Raw genomic sequence first — 21,852 nt, 5'->3', positions numbered from 1 at the left:
GAGTTTACTGGAATTTTCCCTGGAGGACACCTCCTGAGAAACAAGTACCTGGAAACATTTAAATCAGCCCCAAGCTTTTGCTACTTTCAATTTATTGTGTGTGACTCAAGATATGGGAGGAGAAAAGGGCTAGCAAGAGCCATATAGGATATAAGGTTGATGAGAAGAAATAAGGGAGGTTGGAGATCTATGAGGGGTGTGAGGAAAGAAGGAGGGGTAAGGAATCTCTTTTCTCCTACTGATAACAGTGATTTTCAGACTCCTAAAGAACCTGTGAGTTTCCCTTCTTGGTCTCCCCAACCAGCTCCCTCTTTCTGAGACTGGCAGGAGCAGGAGTGGGGAGAGGGCAGGTGGCAGGGGGTGATAGGGCAGGGTCTCAGTGGGGGCCCCAGGGCTATCCTCTTCCCATGGTATCCAAGTGACCCCCTCTCATTCTTATCTCGCATATATCCCTTATCTCACCCCCACTCCTGTTTCACCTTGAATGAAAAGGAAAGATGTGGGCAGTTAGTCTCCAGAGGAACAAAGGAGTTAAAACCACACCTCTTTCCCTTTCCAAGTCCTTTTTAGAATAAATATTTCCATTCCCTGCACTGAGTTTCCTTCCAGGTCAGTAGAGAATCTCCACTACAAAATGGAAAAGATTATCATTAAACCCATTTGCTGTTTCATCTCCTGTGAGTGTCAAAATAATTCTGAACCGTAGGGAATAAGATTTCACCCTCCTTTTACAAATGGAGAAAATGTGTCACCTGCCTATCATGAAACCAGTTTCAGTGTTCACATGCTAATTTTATTCACAATGCCCCATTTTTACAAGGGAAAAGAATTAATACGAGAAATCAATCTAGTTAACATTAGATTCCATCTCACGCCTTTCTAGGAGCAGCAAGTAAAGTAGAAGCAGATTTAAAAAAAAAGTAAAATAGTTTGAAAGGAGTTCCCAGCTTGAGCACCTTCGGGAGAGGAGAAGTAGAATATATATTTCCAAAAAGATGAGTTAAGCTGACAGGAACATTTTGCCATAGAGGAAAACATGGGGTGGAGGGAGTGTCTTCCTTCTCAAGCACAGTGACAGCTTTCACAACTGTTATTATTTTCTGCTGAGACCTACAGAGAAACGAAGCAGGAGATCTCAAGGCAAGATGTTGGGGAAAAGCAAATTGGGGCTTTTCAAGTGATTACACGGAACGGGCTACCCCGAAAGCCTGGGTCTGTGACTGAGTTCAGAAATGGCTGGCTGCCTAGACCACCAATTTCCAAGGGGCATTAAAACTCCCCTGAGAATATTCCAAAATGGAAAAATCTCTACTTGCCAGATGGTCTCTTAGAAGGGGTACTGGGTATCAAAGAACACAAATCCTCCTGTTCGGAGTGAGCTCAGTGAGACCCCCTAAAGGGTATGCTTGTGTGAAAGATACGTGCTAAGGAAGGTGGATGTAACTCCAGAGCTTTGTTTTTTTATTGTTTTGGATACATTCAGGGCCAGAGCTGAATTGCCTGGGATAAGAAAGAAAAGTTTGAGCCCTACTCCTGTTTTTTGTCCTTCCCACATAAAGAATTAACTTTCTATCTAAACACAGAATAAAATTGCTTTTAAATATCCATTTAAAGTGGAACCAAACTAATAGTCAGCTTGGACGGCTCACATGTCTTGGTGCCATCCTGATTGAAGACATTAGTGTTTAGGGAGAGAGGCAGGCTCAGTGTTTTATTTTATTTTATTTTATTTTATTTTATTATTTTATTTTATTTTATTTAAGATTTATTTATTTATTTATTTTATGATAGACACACACACACAGAGAGAGAGGCAGAGACACAGGAGGAGGGAGAAGCAGGCTCCAAGCCCGACGTGGGACTTGATCCCGGGACTTCAGGGCCGCGCCCTGGGCCAAAGGCAGGTGCCACCCAGGGATCCCCTAGGCTCAGTGTTCAATATCCAGTAAGATTCATAGAACACCTACTATGTGCCAGTTACTGTTCCAAGTACCTGGAACACATCACTAAAGAAATAAGATAAAAATCCTTGCTCTTGGGAATTATACTACAGTTTGGTGGAAGGAGATGCTAAACAAATTTAAAATATGTAAAATAAATTACAAAATATGTTAAAAAGAAGAAAAGTGCTACTACAATAGTAAAACTAGAACAGAGCAAGGAGGATGGGCTGTGTGGTAGGCAAGGGTAAGTGTACAAGTTTGCTTTATGCACAGGACAGTCAGGATAGGCTTTCTTGGGAAGGTAGCATCTGAAAAAGACTCAAGAGAAGTGGAAGAGTGAGCCTGGTAATAGGGGAAGAATTTTTCCAGCAGAGGAAACACATAGGGGTGGGGCGGCATGGTGGGAATGTGCCCAGCACATTAGAGGTATTGGAGAGAAGTAGGAAATGAAGCCAGAGAAGTAGGGACAGGGGATATAGAGCAGAGCAGTCAGATCATGTAGGGCCTCATAGACACAGGGTTCCTACTTCACTCTGAAGAACATTAGGAAGACCTTAGGAGATTTTAAGCACATGAATGGTGTATCTGGTTGATTTATGTTTTTAATAATATAGATCTACCAGCCGTGTTAAAAATAGGCTGTAGAGGAAGAAGGTAAAGCAAGGAAACCAGTTAGGAGTCCTGTAACCTTCTGGAGGGATGTTGGTGGCTAGGAGGTAGGGTTTTGGCAACTGACGTGGTGAAAATTTACCAAATTACAAAATTAGTTCTAAATGTAAAGGCTACAAGATTTCTTGACAGAGTAGGCATGTATCAGGAAGGAAGGAAGGAAGGGAGGGAGGAAGGGAGGGAGGGAGGGAGGGGACAGAGGAAGGGAGGAAGGAAGAGAGGGAGAAGAGAGAAAAGGAGAAAGGGAGAGAGATAGAAGAGAGGAGGTGGAGGAAAATTCAGGGCTGACTCTAAGTTTTGTGGTCAGAGCTACTGAAAAGATGAAGTTGCCATCACCTAACATGGGGAAGACATCAGGTAAGGCAAGTTTAAGCAGAAGATGAGTAATCCATTTGGGACGTGTTGACTGGAGACGTCAAGACAGACAAACAGAAATGCTGAGAAGGCAGTTAAAATTCTCAAGCTTAAAATGCTCAGAACCAACTTTTGCATCCAGCATTTCTCATTCCCAATCCAAAATATGCCTTTGCAATCTTCCATTTCTCAGGGTATGGGAATTCTATGCAACCAGTTGCACAGCCAGAAAACTTTAAGTTATCCAGTACTCCTTCTTTCTGTCACATTCCATACCCAATTACCAACAAATATTATCAGTTTTAGCCTAAAATGTATTCAGAATATAATCATTTCTCATTTTTTCAACGCCATTATCTCAGTCCAAAACACCATCATTTTTATCTATTAAAATTAATATTCGGCTAAAATCAACATAAAATGAACTCCTTGGCTAAACAGTCAATGTGAAACAATCTCAAAAATTATCTTTTCTATTATTAAAAAAATAGTCACATTTTTTTTAAGATTTTATTTATTTATTTGAGAGAGAGACAGAGAGCACACAGAGGGAGAGGGAGAAACAGACTCCCCACCAAACAGGGAGCCCAGTGCAGGACTCAATCCTAGGACCCTGAGATCATGACCTAAGCTGAAGGCAGATGCTTAACCAACTGAGCCACCCAGGAATGCCTTGTAGTCAAATTTTTAAAGTTTAATATTATAGTAAAAAATATTACCATTTCTTGGTTCCTATAGGTAACTGTAATGCACATTTGCAATACCAAAGGGATTTCACTTTTAATTGAGGTTTGTATTTGAGGGCTAGCTCTTCCATTTAGGGCACCACTGATAGTGATGTCACCATCAAGGTCTTCCTTCTTTTCTAACAGTAGCTCACATAAAGATTTATCTCCTCAACTCCTGGCCTTAGAGGTTTGGCTGAAGATGGTGATATAGGTCACTGAACCAATCCTACAAATGCTGGAAAATGCCTGAGAAAGATGCTTTCTAAACAATTTCAGAAGCTCTTATAAAATTGTTGCCTTTACTGATATCTGATAGTGCTAATATTTTTCCATACATTTCCTGTTTCACAGAATCACTTAAAAACTCTGTTCTTATGGAGCTTACTTTTCTAACTCCTAGAAACAGACACAAAAAGTTAGACAAAATGAAGAGACAGAAATAGATACCAAATGAAAGAATAGGACAAAATAACAGCAAGAGAACAAAATGAAACAGAAATAAGCAATATGCCTGATAGAGAATTTAAAGCAATGGTCATAAAGATATTCACTGGACTTGAGAAGAGTGGAGGACCTCAGTGAGATCCTTAACAGAGAGATAGAAAACATACAAACAACAACAAAGAACTAATCAGAGATGAAGAACTCAATAACTGAAATTAAAAATACATAGATGGGGATCCCTGGGTGGTGCAGCGGTTTGGCGCCTGCCTTTGGCCCAGGGTGCGATCCTGGAGACCCGGGATCGAATCCCACATCAGGCTCCCGGTGTATGGAGCCTGCTTCTCCCTCTGCCTGTGTCTCTGCCTCTCTGTCTCTCTCTGTGTGACTATCATAAATAAATTTAAAAAAAATAAAAAAAAAACATAGATGGAATAAATAGTAGACTAGAGGAAACAAGAACCAGTGACCTGAAGGACAGAATAATGGAAAGCAATCAGGCTGAACAAGACAGAGAAAAAAAAAAAAAGATTAAAATAGACTTATAGAACTCAAGGACACCATCAAGTATAATAAATATTCACATTACAGGAATCCCAGAAGGAGAAAAGAGAGAAGAGGGAAAAGAAAATTTATTTGAAGAAATAATAACTGAAAATGTCCCAAACCTGAGGAAGGAAATAGAAATCCAGACCCAAGAAGCACAGAGTGCCCCCACAAAATCAACCCAAGGAGGTCCATACCAGGACACATGGTAACTAAAATGGTAAAAAGGAGTGATAGAGAATTTTAAAAGCAGCAAAAGAAAATAGTTACATTCAAGGGAGACCCCATAAAGCTATCAGCTGATTTTTCGGCAGAAATTTTACAGCCCAGAAGAGAGTGGCATGAGTGGCATGATATATTCAAAGTGGTGAAAGAAAAAACTTGCAGCCAAGAATAATCTATCCAGCAAGGCTATTATTTAGAATAGAAGGAGAGATAAAGATTTCCCAGGTAAACGAAAGTAAAAGGAATTCATGACCACTAAACCAGTCCTACAAGAAATGTTAAAGGAGACTCTTTCAGTGGAAAAGAAAGACAATAAGCCAGAGTAAGAAAAGTAGGAAGCACAAAAGCAATAAAATTAAGTATATTTATAAAAATTAGTCAAGGGATTCACAAAATAAAAGGACATAAAGTATGATACTGCATACCTAAAATGTGTGTGTGGGAGGGGGTAGAGGAATAAAGAGTGAGTTCAAATGTAAGTGGCCATCAACTTAATATAGACAACCATATACATAAGATGTTATATACAAACCTAATGGTAACCACAAATCAAAAATGAGTAATAGATAAGCAAAAATAAAGAGAAAAGAATCAAGGTATATCACTACAGAAAGCCAGCAAACCATGAAAGAAGAGAGCAAGAGGAGAAAGCAACAGAGAAGACCTACAAAAGCAACCATAAAACAAATAACAAAATGGTAATAAGTAGATATTTATCAATAATTACTTTGAGGGGCACACAGGTGGTTCAGTCGGTTTAGCATCTACCTTTGGCTCAGGTCATGTTCCCAGAGTCCTGTTCCCAGAAGCCTGCTTCTCCCTCTCTCTCTGCCTGCTACTCTCTCGGCTTGTGCTCTCTCTCTCTCTTTCTCTCTCTGTCAAATGAATAAAAGCTTAAAAAAAAATTAGTTTGGAGGTAAATGGACTAAACTCTCCAATCAAAAGACATAGGGTAACAGAATGGATAAAAAAGCAAGACCCAAACAAAAAAAAAAAAAAAAAAAAAAAAAAAAAGCAAGACCCATCTATATGCTTCCTACAGGAGACTCATTTCTGACTTAAAGACACCTACAGATTTAAAATGAAGGGATGTAAAGCATTTATCTTGTTAATGGCAGTGGAAAAAATGGGGGGAAAAGCCAGAGTAACAATATTTGTATCTGACAAAATGTATTTTAAAACAAAGCCTGTAACAAGATGCAAAGAAGGATACTATATAATCATAAAGGGAACAATCCAACAAGAAGATATAACAATTGTAAACATTTATCCACCCAACATGGGAGTACTCAAATACATAAAGCAGCTAATAACAAACAAAAAGGAAGTAGCTAATAGTAAATGCAATAATAGCAGGGACCTTCAACGCCTGCTTACATCAACGGCTAGATCATCTACTGATGATTCAAAATCAATACAGAAATAGTGTCTTTGAGTGACACATTGGAGCAGATGAATCTAACAGATAAATTCAGAACATTCCAACCTAAAACAACAGAATACACATTCTTCTCAAATACATAGGGAACATTCTCCATAATAGATCACTTATTAGGCCCAAAACAAGTCTCAACAAATTCAAAATGATCGAAGTCATACCATGCATCTTTTTTTGACCACAATATTAGGAAATTAGAAATCAACCACAAGAAAAAATCTGGGAAGAACACAAATACCTGGAGGTGAAATCACATGCTACTAAAAAATGAATGGATCAACTAGGAAATCACGAAATACACAGAGACAAATGAAAATGAAAACACAATGATCCAAAATCTTTCAGATGCAGCCAAAAGGGTCCTAAGAGGGAAGTTTATAGTAATACAGGCCTACCTAAAAAAAAAAAAAAAAAAAAAAAAAACTCAAACTACTGAATCTTATACCTAAAGGAGCTAGAAAAATAACAAAGCCCAAAACCAGTAGAAGGAAAGAAATAATGAAGATTAGAGCAGAAATAAACAAAATAGAAACTAATAAAAACAAGATAACAGATCAATGAAATTAGGGAGCTGGTCATCTGAAAAGATCAACTAAATTTATAGCTAGACTCATCCAAAAAAGAAAGAAGGGAAGCAAATAAGTAAAATCAGAGATGTAAGAGAAACCAAACCCACAAAAAATAGACTTGTAAGGATAATGAAAAATTATATGCCAACAAATTAGATAACCTGGAAGAAATGGGTAAATTCCTAGAAACATATAACCTCAGAAAATTTGAACAGATAAATTACCAACAAAGGAATTGAATCAGTAACCATAAAACTCCCAACAAAGAAAAGTCCAGGACCAGATGGTCTCACAGGTGAATTCCATCAGACATTTAAAGAAGAGTTAATACCTATTCTTTTCAAACTATTTTTTTTTCTTTTCAAACTATTATTTAAAAAAAAATAGAAGAGGAAGGAAAACTTCCAAATTCATTCTATGAGGCCAGCAATACCCTCATACTAAAATCAGATATGGACACTACGAAAAAAGTGAACAGGCTAATAACCCCGATGACTAGGTGTAAAATCTTCAACAAAATATGAGCAAATTGAATCCAACAATACATTTTTAAAAATCATTCACCACAATCAAGTGGGATTTATTTCTGAGATGCAAGGGTGGTTCAACATTTGCAAATCAGCCAATGTGATACATCACATCAATAAGAGAAGGGGAAGAACCACAGGATCATGTCAATAGACACAGAAAAAGCATTTGACAAAGTACAACATCCATTCATGAAAAAAATCCTTAACACAGTAGGATTAGAGGGAATATACCTCAGCATAATAGAGGCCGGCCGTCTACGAAAAAAACACAGCTGGCATACTCAATGGTAAAAACAAAACAAAACACAACAAAAAACTGAGAGCTTTCTCCCTAAGATCAGTAATAAGACGAGGCTGTCCATTCTCAACACTTTTATTCAGCATAGTATACTGGAAGGCCCAGCCACTGCAATCAAATGAGAAGGATGACAGGCATTCAAATTGATTAGAAAGAAGTCAAACTTTTTCTATTTGCAAATGACATGATAGCAAACACAGAAAACCCTAAAGACTCCACCAAAAAAACTACCATAACTGATAGATGAATTCAGTAAGGTCACAGGATACAAAGTCAATATACAGAATTCCATTGTAGTTCTGTGTACAGTAATAATGGGTTAGCAGAAAGATAAATCAAGAAAACAATTCCAAGGGTTCCTGGGTGGGTCAGTCAGTTACGTGTTTGACTCTTGATTTTGGCTTGAGTAATGATCTTAGGGTTGTGAGGTCGAGCCCTGCATCAGGCTTCACGCTGGGCTTGGAGCCTGTTTAAGATTCTCTCCCCCCTCTCTCTCTGGCCCCCTGCCACCCCATCTCTCTCTCCCTCTCTCTCTCTCTCTCTCTCGAAGAAGAAGAAGAAGAAGGAGGAGGAGGAGGAGGAGGAGGAGAAGAAGAACGGGAAGAAGAAGAAGAAAACAATTCTATTCACATCTGCACCAAATAGAATAAAATACCTAGAAATAAACTTAACCAAAGGAGTAAAAGATCTGTACTCAGAAAGCCATAAACTATCGATGAGAGAAATTAAAGATACAAACAAATGGAAAAAATATTCCATGTTCATGGGTTGGGAGAACAAATACTGTTAACATGTCGTTACCACCCAAAGCGATCTGAAGATTTGATGCAATCCCTATCAAAATACCAACAGCATTTTTCACAGAGCTTGAACAAACAATCCTAAAATTTGTATGGAGTCTCAAAAGACCTCAAATAGTGAAAGCAATCTTTAAAAGGAACAAAATTGGAGGCATCATAATTGCATATTTCAAGATATGCTGCAAAGCTGTAGTAATCAGAGCAGTATGGTACTGGCACAAAATAGACGCATGATCAATAGGACAGAATAGAGAGCCCAGAAATAAATGTACACTTATATGGTCAATTAATCTTTGACAAAGGAAGCAGATAGGCAACAGGAAAAAGACAATATCTTCAATAAACAGTGTTGGGAAAACTGGACAGGTACATGCAAAAGAATGAAACTGGACCGTTTTCTGACACCACACACAAAAACAAATTCGAAATAGATTAAGGACCTAAATGTAAGACCCGAAACCATAAAAATCCTGGAAGAGAGCACAAGAAGTAATTTCTCTGACATTGGCCATAGCAAAATTTTTCTACATTTCTTGAGGCCAGGGGAATAAAAGTAAAAATAAACTATTGAGACTTCATCAAAATAAAAAGCTTCTTGCACAGCAAAGGAAACAATCCACAAAACTAAAAGGCAATCTCCGAAATGGGAGAAGATATTTGCAAAGGGCAGGCAATAAAGGGTTAGAATCCAAAATATATAAAGAACTCATGCAACTCAACACCCAAAACACAAATAATACAATTTAAAATGGGCAGATGATGTGAACATTTTTCTTTTTTTCTTTTTTTTTTTAAAGATTTTATTTATTCATTCATGAGAGACACAGAGAGAGAGAGGCAGAGACCCAGGCAGAGGGAGAAGCAGGCTCCATGCAGGGAGCCCGACGTGGGACTCCAGGATCAGGCCCTGGGTCGAAGGCAGGCGCTAAACTGCTGGGCCATCCCAGGCCTCAATATTCAATATACTTTATATTGGTCATTTCTTTTCTTTTTTTTTTTTAAGATTTATTTATTTATTCATGATAGACACATAGAGAGAGAGGTGGAGACACAGGCAGAGGGAGAAGCAGGCTCCATGCAGGGAGCCCGATGTGGGACTCAATCCCGCAACTCCAGGATCGGGCCCTGGGCCAAAGGCAGGCGCTAAACTGCTGAGCCACCGAGGGATCCCCTATATTGGTCATTTCTTCAGGGGGTTCTTTCTTTCTCCTTTTTTTTTTTTTTTTTTTGAGAGAGAGGGACTGGGGAGGCAGAGGGAGAGGGAGAGAGAATTTTAAGCAGGCTTCACACCCAACGCAGAGCCTGATGCAGGGGCTCTACCTCCCGACCCTGAGGTCACGGCCCACAGATCAGGACCTGAGCTGAGATCCACAGTCAGGCTTACCCACCTGAGCCACTCGGGGGCCCCTCTGCCGGGGGTTCTAAGGACAAAGAACTGTCTCTTCCCCCGACCCTCTGACTGAGAGCAGACCCTGTCATGCTGATGTTTTCGTCTGCAGATGTAATGCTTCCCCTTCTGTCCTGTTCATGTACCTTGTGTGGTTCCGTGACTGGGTGGTTCAGAAACTTCCCATAGGTCATGAAGCTCGTCTTTGGCTGAAGAAGAATGTTGACAGTGGCCCAGCGTGCCCTGCTTGTGGTGCAGCGATCCTGCTTCCGTGTTGGTGCCATAACTACTCTCTGAACACACAACTAAGGGGGATGAACAAAATAGTGATTGTGATTCCTGCATCACACGTAGCCTTCACCATGTCTGTGCTACTGTCAATGTCAGTCCCGTGATCAGTTCTTTTCTCATTTTCTATGTACAGGTATTTCTTCAGTCACGTTTACTATGCTGTGGGCTGTGAGAGACCCGACATCTTTTGGCAAGCCAGTAAAAAGAAACAAAGCTGAGTTTTTTTTAATTTTTAATTTTTTTATTGGAGTTCAATTTGCCAACATATAGCATAACACTCAGTGCTCATCCCACCAAGTGTCCCCCCATTGCCCATCACCCAGTCACCCCAACCCCCCTCCCACTTCCCCTTCACTACCCCTTGTTCATATTCCAGAGAACATGAACTGAACACGTTCAGTTTCATGAATTTACCATGAATCCACCAGACTGTCAGGCTTGGAAGGACATCAGTTGTCTCTGTAGGCCCAAGTGTCTGATTGATGATTTACCAAAGTAGCCCCTTTAATGGTGTCATTGCCTTCGTGTTCAAAGCAGATACAATAATTCAGAAAAAGAGATTTCCATTAGGATGTTTTCTAGAAGAAACTTTTTTCTAAGATGTATGTGCACACTTCAAAAATTCTTCATATTTAACTATTGAAAACTGCAAAAACTGTAACAATCATTTTAACAATTAAGTCTTAAACTTTCTTAATATCATAACTATAAAGAATCATTTTCTGAGAGAATTCTAACACAGTATGTCTCTAGACTAGTTATATAAACAGAATGTGTTAGATCCCCCATTTTTCTCTAACATGTTGCTCTCTTTATGTTCTTTATTGTCTTAATTGAAGATTATTTTTCACAGATGTTGTAAGACATGATTAGTGAGCCTTTCTGAAATTTTGAGGTGGCAAAGTTAACATCCTGTTTTTAATCCAAATAAACCATTTTTATAAAACAGTCATGGCCTAAATGGAATAAATCCAAATAAACCATTTATAGAAAACACTCATGGCCTTGAGTACAGTTCTTAAAAATTATTTTGTTTAATATTATAATTACTAGAATACAATCTACAGGGATTAGAATAATGATATAGCCTAATCATTCTCACCATTATTACTATTACTACTACTCTTACTCTGAGTACTATAATAGTATTATTATTGCTATTTAAATTTTTATAGACATTTGTTAGCACAAATATATATATATAATATTCTTCCTAAAATTATGTAGATGATACATTCTCATCATTTACATGAATTATCAATTTATTTCCTTACTAAACCATTTGAAAATACCTAATGTTTATTTTTTACATAAAATTAATAACTTTGGCCACCATCACCAATCATTTTACTCTTATAATAACTGCACATTTATACTTTGATCAACTGATACAGTTTCAGCATATGAACACATAGTGAAATTTTTCCTACAAAAAAAATGCTTGCTGATATTTGATAGTGATCTTCTATGTTAACAATGAATCTGAACTTCAAACCTCCTTGAATTACTTACTTTTCCTAACTACGCTTGATGGTAACATATATGATCATGAGGTTATTGGCCACGCCAAGTTCAGAGATGCCAGGCATGACGCTGAAGCAGGCGACCAGCAATCTGGCTTCGAGGCTGAAGTCCAAGATGAGAAGTAGATCTTGGCTGTGCGCAAGGGATGACCTCTAGTTTACCCCTGGGTGTATCTGCATTTATGTGTTTAGTATATGTCTATCCTCACCCTCAACTAGGATATAAGCTTCACGAATACGGGGAGCCTTTCTATTCATCGCTGTATCTTCGGGGTCCAGCCCAAAGCCAAACACACAAAATACATTCAATAAATGTTTGCTGGATGAATGGACAACTGAATGAAGGAATACTACGCATCTGTTATAAAGAATAAAAATATAAAGAATATTAACACGGAAAGATGTCTACAACACACTTACAGGGCTGTATGCCTTTTACACAGCTACTTTGCTCCACATAGTATCTCAAGGAGCTGCCTTAACACCTGGTGTGTGGGCGGACTTACACGTGTTGAACCAAGGAGTGCGTGAAATGAATACGGCAGCTTCCCTCTGGTTGCCCTGCCTTCCTCTAGTTTCTCAGCTTTCCACCATTTTCTTTCATTCATTCATTCATTCATTCATCCATTCATCCATTTATTAACACATTCATGTAATCAATCTCATTAAAGTGATCTTTCTCACATGCGAACCTGATGGCATTTTCCTGCCCAAAATTCTTTAATGGCTCTCTGTGACCTCCAGGATAAGCTCCAGCAGCTGCAATAGGGCACCAAACACTTTTTATTATCTGATCCCAACAAACCTATGCCGACATACCTTCTTCCGTACACCCTGGTCCATCTCTTCATGCCCTACCCCGTGTTATCAGTACCAGGTGACAGTAATTCCCTAAACATACTACCTATTGTTTCACTGTTTCTTTTTTCTTTTTTTTTTTTTTTAAATTCTCATTAGAGAAGGGAAATCTTTTTTTAATTTTTATTTATTTATGATAGTCACAGAGAGAGAGAGAGAGAGGCGCAGAGACACAGGCAGAGGGAGAAGCAGGCTCCATGCAGGGAGCCCGATGTGGGATTCGATCCCGGGTCTCCAGGATTGCGCCCTGGGCCAAAGGCAGGCGCCAAACCGCTGCGCCACCCAGGGATCCCTGTTTCACTGTTTCTGATAAGCAATCTGACGCCACTCTTATCTTTGTTCCTCTATATTTAACATATAACATATATATTTACCATAACATATATCTTTTTTCTGTGTCTGCTTTTAAGATTTTATCATTCAAGCAATTTGGTTTTGTACCTTCATGTAGCTTTCTGTGTATTTCTTGTGCTTAGATTTAGTTTATAGTTTTTGTTAAATTGGGAAATGTTTCAGCAATTATTTCTTCAAATATTTTTTGTTCCTCACCCCTAACCTCTTCTTTTCTATGAGATTCCAATTCTGTGTATCTTAGTTACTTCTTCTCCCACAGCTCACTGATGCTCTTTTCAGTTAAAACAAAATAATTTTTTCTCTCTGGTTTAATTTTAGATAGTTTCAATTACTGAGTCTTCAATAAGGTTACGTATCTTTTTTTTTTCTTCTGTATAGTCTATCAATAAATACAGTGCATTTTTTTTTAATCTTAAGCCTTATGGTTTCCATCTTTAGAAATTGAATTTGGGCCTTTCTTATATCTTCTATTTCTCTACTTAACTTTTTGAACATATGTGTAATGTGGTTATAATTATCTATATGTATTTATCTGCTAATTATAACATCTATGTCAGCTCCAGATTGGTTTTGATTAATTGTTTTCCTCCTTATAGGTCATGTTTTCCTGCTTCTTCATATGCCTTGTAATCTTTGTTTTAATGACAGACATTGTGAATTTTAACTTGCTGGGTGCTGGATATTTTTGTACTCATATTCATTCATGAACTCTGTCTAGGATACAGTTAGTTACCAGAAACTGTTTGATCTTACTGGGTCTTGCTCTTGCTATTCAGGGCCCAAGTCGTTCTCCCATTTGGGGCAAATTATTCCCTACTGTGAGTATTCAACACAATGTCCCCCCCAAACTATAAATTTTTCCAGTCTGGCTTGTAAGAATACAACATTCCTAGAACTGTGTGCCAAGCACTGTTTTCTAATCCTTTTGGATTGCTTCCCGCTCCAACTTCCTTGAGTAGTTTTCTCACACACGTGCACTGGTCAGTAATCTGTTCCTTATTCAAAAAGAAGCTTCTGTGAATCTCCAGGGTTCTCCCACTGTGCAGCTATTTTCTTTCTGTTACTTTATTTTGCAAACTGTAGCTGCCTTGTTCTCCCCAGACTCTCAACTCCATCTCTTCAACTTAGGAAATCTGCCAAACTCTGCTAGGGTTCCTTCTCTCTTATGTTTTAAATATTCATCTTTATTAATGTTGTCCTTAAGGTATGCTGAGGTTTTGGGGTTAGAAACATATTTCTTTATACTCACAACAGGATCAATAGTCAGAGTAACATTGCAGCGTCACTCCCCCATGTCTCCAGAGCAACAGGATGAGAACCAGATATGAAACTTTGTCTTGTATGAGTGGCAAGCTCACCAGATAGCTGAGGGACACAGAAAAGTTAGTTCTCTATGCTTTATGCAGAAGAAAGAACCTCTACCTCCCCTTCCACATCTGAGAGTCTTTCAGGAAATGTCTTGCTTTAACCTTTTAGAATGTAAATAAATCTCTCCCGGGAATAAATAATCCAGTGTCTCCAGATTTACATCTCAGAGATGTTTCCAAATTCCAGGTTTAATCCACTCTCGAAACATAAATATGGATCTCTGGCATTAGATAAATCTCTCAGGAGTTCTTACTCTCTATACAGTTACAAATTAACCTCTAAGACTTGCTCTGGGGTCAGATTCCAAGTTTCAACAGAATCTGTTCAGAAATCCCTAACTGTGCAGGAACATGAAAATATTTTTCCCTATAATCCCACATCCTCCCTGTGTCATGACTTGTAAACTCTCTCAAAACAGTAAACTGGAACAATTGTATCAGTGACCTTGTTAATTTCCCATTTCTCAGGGATCACTATTCTTTGTTGCCTGATGTTCAATGTCTTGAAAACGGTTTTATATATTTTCTCTGGTTTTACTGGTTGTTCTAGGTGGGAAAGTAAATCTAGTTCCTGTTACTCTGTGGGGAGTAAAAGTCCCACATGACTTCATGTTCCTTTGCCTTTGCACTTGTTCTTCCCTCTTTTTAGTATACTGTTTACTACCCAAACAATCCCCTCCTAATTATCTACCTGTCAAAGTTTGTATCTTTCATATCTCAATTCAAAGAAGTAACTCATTGGTAATTTTTCTTGACTCTCTCATGCACATCTGGGTGCCTATAGTGAACGTGGTTGGATCTCATCAAACATGCATCCTGTCCTCACTTCTCACATGGCTTTCATTTGATTCCAAGGTCTCCACCCCTTCCCCATCCATCCATGTCATCCCTGCTCCAGATCATATGGGTAATCTCACTCTTCTTGGCATCAATTTGTGCAGGATTGGCACTTAACATATGTCTGAACAATGAGATGAGACAGGTTGGCTAGTAGACTTCCAGGAAAAGTTTCTTCACTCATAAAAAGACATAAAGAATGAAGTATTTTCTTCTATACATGATCATTTTTGAATGTGCCTCCTTCCTAACAGTCTTAGGACGAAGGCAACACCGTTAGATCTGAGAGATGGAAGGAATCTTGGTCCTTGATGCCAGCACTGGGCAGCAGACCTTCTTAACACCAAAAATGTGCAATAATAAGTTTTGAGATTATTTAAGACAACTTGAATTGGGTTTTGATTTCTTTTGGCCAAAAACATCCTCATTGATGAAGTCTTTACCCCTAAAAGCTCTTGTCTCATCTTTTACATGCCTCCTTTTCAGCTGTGTGTGGCTGCACGTCCGTCTTCCCTCTAGACTCCAAGCCTCTCTAGAGCCGAGAGGGCACGTGCATGTTACCTCTCTAAAGCCAGAGCCTGATACAGAGTACGTACGGAAGGCACATCGAACGAATGATTGTTCACGGCTCCATCTCCCCAGACGGCTGTGAGATTTCTATCAATATTATTATACTTACCTAATAGTATATATTATAATAATATTTATTAAAAACATCACCGTATGCAGGCCACATGCAATCTCTCATGTAATCTTCCCAATAGTCCTCTGGAATCCATACTATTACAGCTTCGCATTTATTTTACGGTAGGAAAAGTGAAAGTTGGAAAAGAAGTTCAGTAACTTGCCCAATCTCACAGAGCTAAGAAGCGATAGACCCTGGGTTAGTACCAGTCAGGAGCAGCTGAGGGAAAGTGGGGAGAGCTAAGTTTATGAAAATGCTGGATACTGAGGTAGAGTAGGGGAAAGTGTCTGCTAAGTGTCCCCTCCTCCCACCTGCCCCCGTAAGGAGGCCTTGATAGAAGCATTTGAAGAACATCTTAGTCCCCAGTTAAAGAGACCTAGGGATGAAAGTGCCTGAGCTAGGAAAAAATACATGCAAAGAGCATGACCAGCCAGGGGAACCTGAGCCCTTGACTGTGCTTCCCTTCAGAAATTTCGACACGTTATGCACCGAGTCCAACTTGTTTAGGCCCAAGAAAATCACACTTTTTTTTTTTTTTTTTGAGCCAGGAGCCAGGATCCTCAAGACCTGCGTCTCTTAAGCACTTCTCTTTGAGCAGACGACTTTATTTTATTAATTTTTATCTTCCCAATGAAAGTCAAGCACTAGACTTTGGTACATGATACATATAACAAAGGCGAATTAAATTTAATTGAATCATAGCAGAAAGAAGGGTAGTTGCTGACATTCAAATAGTAAGCAAAGATTCTCCCATAATTTATCTACTGTTCCTCTTAAAGGAATAAATGGACAGTTCAGAAGCATATCCTCTTAGTTCTGAGAAGACATATTCAGGATCCTGCTAATAAGAGCTCCTTGATAAATTTCAAAATTCTTCAAATAGTTCATATTATGCTCAAATGGTTCATTTATTCCCTTTTATACCATGTCGCTAAACTCATAAGTATTTCATCAACTATCATAAAATTCCATATTCAAGGAAAAGCCTTTTTCAACGCCAAGCAAGATGTCTAGGCACCCAACAAGTATTACTTAGTGAAGATGATGAAGATCAACTTTATGTGTTTCTTCACCATATTTGCTTTTGAAGAGCTTCAGCATCATTTGGCATTTGACTTCAAAGCTTCAGAAGAGCATCTTTCAAATCTAGATTTTGTTAATTAACATTGCCAGGTCCTTCCATCTTTCTTTGTTCAAAAGACTTCGCAGTCACTAATTACATATCAGAGCGATGGGAATAGATTCAATGGACTCTGAGAATCCTAATGCATTAAACCATTTCTGTACTGCTGAAACCAGGAGGTGCCAAAAACAACGCTCTGTTCTGGGGTCATTCTCCATCCTCTCCCTCCCTCGCTGGGGATAATAAAGCAGGGTTATGTGGATCGGTTTGCAGCGCCTGTTAGAAGATAACCCTTTTATAGCTACAGAACAAAGAGCAACGACACGAAACCCTACCCATTAGTGTCCTGTTTCTCATTCTCTACATATTAACATTAACACAGCCTTAAAGAGAGAAACCCTGAGAAGGTGTTAAATAAGAACACAAAGTGAAATTACAGGTGTATTTTTAAAAATATTTTATTTATTTACTCATGAGAGACAGAAAGAGAGAGAGGCAGAGACACAGGCAGAGAGAGAAGCAGGCTCCATGCAGGGAGCCCAATGTGGGACTCGATCCCGGGACCCCGGGGTCACACCCTGAGCCAAAGGCAGCGCTAAACTGCTGAGCCACCCGGGCTGCCCTACAGGTGTATTTTTTAAGTAACCTGTCCTTTATAGAAGTGAACTGCTCTCTGGGACCTGTTTCCTGAACCTCCCCCAGGCTAGACCTCTCTGACCCTTTCCCACCTCCACTCCCCCTTTCCGTGTGAACCAGCCCCCAGACACAGAAACAAACATACACCACAATCTTTGGGTCTTTAAGATTCCCCAGTGTGTACACCTGTTCAAAGTTGTCCTAACCTGTTCCCATCAACAGGGTGAAAGTGCTACAATTACCCTTCAGCCATTCTCCCAGGTATAGCACCGTCACTCTGTTCCCAATGTTAGACAACAATTCCAGGGATACTTGTCCTAGTCCTGGGCTTCTAGCTCCACTTCAGTGTTTACGCTTCAGGCCTAACTTCCTTAACGCAGTTAAGATTTTACAAAGTAAGTTCCTGGCTTCTCCTCCCATCAGGCTTCCTCACTGTGCTGCTTTTCTCCCTTGTCTCCCCTTCTCCCCAAACATTGTCTTCTCAGGCAAGATGGAGTCATAGCTTTGTTATCTCATGATCACAAGCAAGATAAAACCAAACACTTAAAGTAACTGAAGCAGCCCCCGGCATTCCACTTTTAATCAGAAAGAGCATGCACCAGGGTCAGGGCAATACCCCGAGCTATGAGAAGAGGGGAGATGGAAAATTCAGGGGAAGAGAGACTTTAGGTCCATTAGGGGACCCTGTCAGAATTCCTCCAAAGATAAAGTCTATCGTCTTCTTTTCATTACATTTTAGTTGACTGTCTAAAGCAGATCACAAATTCTAAAATGATTTTTTTCAAAAGGAAACATATAAGATTAGCACTAGACATCGTCATTTGATTTGGGCAGATACACTTCTGATCCTAAAGAAGGAGAACTAACTCCTTTGATATGCAAAGCAGCTCAAACCTATCTTCTTCTGATTTTCTCTCTCTGGGCAGGGACTTGCAGATATTAGAGTTACTTTAGATGATAAAGAATATCCCTTCATATTCCCAAAATTCAATGAAAAAGGAGTCTAAAAGCCTGGGTTCTAATTTACAGCCACCGTGGATCTAGTCCTGTGGATAATCAGCCTTTTCAAGCCACAGTTTCTCATTTGCAAAATGAGTATAAGGGCACCTTTATTCACAGGGCTGGTGTGCAGAGCCCTTTGTAAACACCAAAAGGTCACATAAATACAAGGGACCATTAATATGATGATCCAGACACATTTCCAAAACCATATCGTCACCGTCAAAAAGCTGGAACTAACTGCGGGTTGGTAAGCCATAGGCGAAGCTACCAACCTAAGGAAGGAAGGTATTTTCTGCCCGTAAGGTATGAAAATCAGTAAGAAGTCTCTCCTAAGGTCTAAGATTTGCCCTTATCGTTGCTTTGGAAGCCGTAAGGCCTGGCACGATTCACTACCGGAACGTCCTAAGCAAAAGTATAATTTGACCAGAAACACAATGGAAATAGATTGTTTTCACATACACAGTAGTTCTATGACTTCCTAACATCTGTGAAATGCTTGGTATGTGCCAGGCACGGTTCTAAGCACTTTACTAGCTTTATCTAATTTAATCCTCCCTGAAAAGTAGGATTTACCTCGTTTTACAGATGAGACTTATGAAAGCTAAGTAACTTGCCCCAGGGAATATGGGATAGTAACAGAGACTTGAACTCACACCTTAGCCTCTTCTTTACCGCCCTTCTTTAAAGATCTAGATAAAATCAATCATTCCAGAGAATTGCGGAAAGCTCAAACTCCTGGGGGTGGGATGGGGTATGGGGCGCGAGAAGCGCTTCTCTGGTTTCCCTCTGGCTCTCACCTCCTGCTCATGACTTTCCTGTTTGGGGCTCTGTCGGCCCGGAAGTGGCCTCAGTCTGCCCATAACTTCCAACCAAAAACTTTTTCGAAGGTTTCCAGATATAGGGCTTATGGTCCAGTAGCGGAAACAACTTGAAATTTAGTCTGAAATAATTCTGCCTCCAACATGGGCCCTGGCCTCTGCCCGCGCTCAGCTATCCTGTCTTTTTCCTCCCACCCCCAAACTCCTAGCCAATTCTGCTGGCTCTTTCCTTTTGTTAGTTCCCGCCATCCCGTGTTCACAGGATCCCACTTTGCCCCCAAGTAATTTATGAAGATATTTTCCTAATCAAAGTTTGTTCCTTCCTACGAGAAATTATGATGCTCGTTTTTAAGATGAGGGCATTTTCATCTTGATGTATATCCATTTAATAAACATTTATTCCTAGGAAGTAAAAAGAGGGGGTGGTAATACATAAAACTAGAGTGATTTTTGATATTTTGAACTCTTGTAGTGCTAAACCACTGAAGAATAATTAATAGAGGAGATCATAAACTCCTCAAAGTCACTGTAATTATGATGATCACATTTGCATAACTCATCTTAATCTATTATAAATTCATTATAGCAGGAATACTCTAGCCCCCAAAACATTAAAATATTCTGTTATTAGGAAAGAAAACAACCTGGTGACATGACAATGTGCCATGTTTTTTAATGACTATCTTCACCCAAATACTCTGGCAGCAACTAAGGCCCATGAGGTATCCTACTAGGAGTCAATCCGCTCCAGACGGTCAGCTTTACACCAGCAGCATTGCTAGGCTGTAGACTCTCCTTTAAATCTTCTAACAAAGTTGGGGGCACCTGTGTGGTGCAGTTGGTCAGGCATCCAACTCTTGGTTTTGGCTCAGGTCATGAGATTGAGCCCTGCACCGGCTCCTCATTCAGCAGAGTCTGCTTGGGTTTCTCTCTCCCTCTCCCTCTGCTCCTCCCCACTACACGCATGCTCTCTCTCTCTCTCTCTCTCTAAATATATGAATAAATCTTTTTTTTAAAAAAACTTTCTAACAAAATCATATATGAATAAATCTTTTTTTTAAAAAAACTTTCTAACAAAATCAGTTACTCGCTCCACTACACTCTCACTTTGTTAATGAGCTCACAAAATTAGAGTTTAATCACAAACATATTAGTAAATTAGCTCTGTCATCTCTTTTACTTGCCCACTCCTACCACTTTTCATCTATTCTTTCATTTGTTCATGAATCAAATATTTATGGAGCACTTTCTAGGAGCAAAGCCTCAAAGTTGTAAGTGGGAACCATGGTGCTTGCCCTCAAGGAGCACTGATTCTAAGGCAGGAGTCAAGCTTTACAAATACTTTTAATAGAGAATTATAAATGTTATTATTCACTCATTGAACCCATGTTTTGAGGATCACCAACTGCCCTGGGCAACTACATGGTCTCATTTAATCTTCACCACACCACCACTTGGAAGGGAGCATCGTTAGCCTCCTATTACAGACAACGTAACGGGTGATCGGAGACATGAAGTAACTTGCCGACAGCAACGGAAAGTGGCTGGTAAGGGACGATCTGGGTTCAGATCTGTGTTATGCTAAGTACTGTGGAAATAAGGAAAAAGAGGCTGCTCACTCTGCCTGGGTTAGCCACGAAGGCATTTCAGGAAAGCAATGGCTTAACCTGGCCTGTAGACAGCTCATCATGTAATGAAGAAAAGGGATGGCATTTATGGTGGAGAGAATCATACAAAGGAGGTAAGATTATGTATGTGTCTGGCTCGGAGTCAGTCTTACCAATCCACTGCCCGGAACAGGTGACTCGTGAAGAGCAGTTGCTCTACGCTCATGCTTCCCAGGATGGACGGGGTGATCCTTGAGGGCAGGGATCACGCCCTACTTTTTTGGTGGGCCTCCCAGAGCCCACAGCAATCTCTTAGGGAGATGGTGCTCAATTATTCTGGGAAGAGTGTGAAGTGAGATGGCAGGCAGGCAGAGAGGCAGGAAGGAAAGCAGGTGGGCAGGAAGTGGGAAATATAACTTTTATTATTAAATTTTTATCACAGGGTAGGTTATGGTGTTTGTTTTCTAAAACATTCTCAGGCTGTTCTTGGCATCCTGAGTTAATTCTCTTATCAATCTCCCTTCAAGAGATAATTGCTTGTATAAATCTTAGCAACTTGATTATACTTTTTTTTTTTTTATGATCCAGCAACCACAAGACTTGGCACGTGCTTCTGTCATGACAGACGTAGCTAAGATGGGGTGTTAGGTCCTCGATATCAAATTGTTAGTTATTAATTGTAGTATTTCACTTCCGTAATAATAGCAGTGATAGTTTACGGTATTAATCAACTCTACTTCCAAGGCAGTTACAGCCCCGTTATCACCTCACAGTAACCCAGAAGGGGTCATGAAGCCAAGGTTCGGATCTGTGAGCAATAGGC

Source organism: Canis lupus, chromosome 13 (genome assembly GCF_048164855.1).
Source record: "Canis lupus baileyi chromosome 13, mCanLup2.hap1, whole genome shotgun sequence".
NCBI classification, from domain to species: domain Eukaryota; kingdom Metazoa; phylum Chordata; class Mammalia; order Carnivora; family Canidae; genus Canis; species Canis lupus.
The sequence above is the reverse complement of the archived record's forward strand: the minus strand, read 5'-3'. Positions refer to the sequence as shown.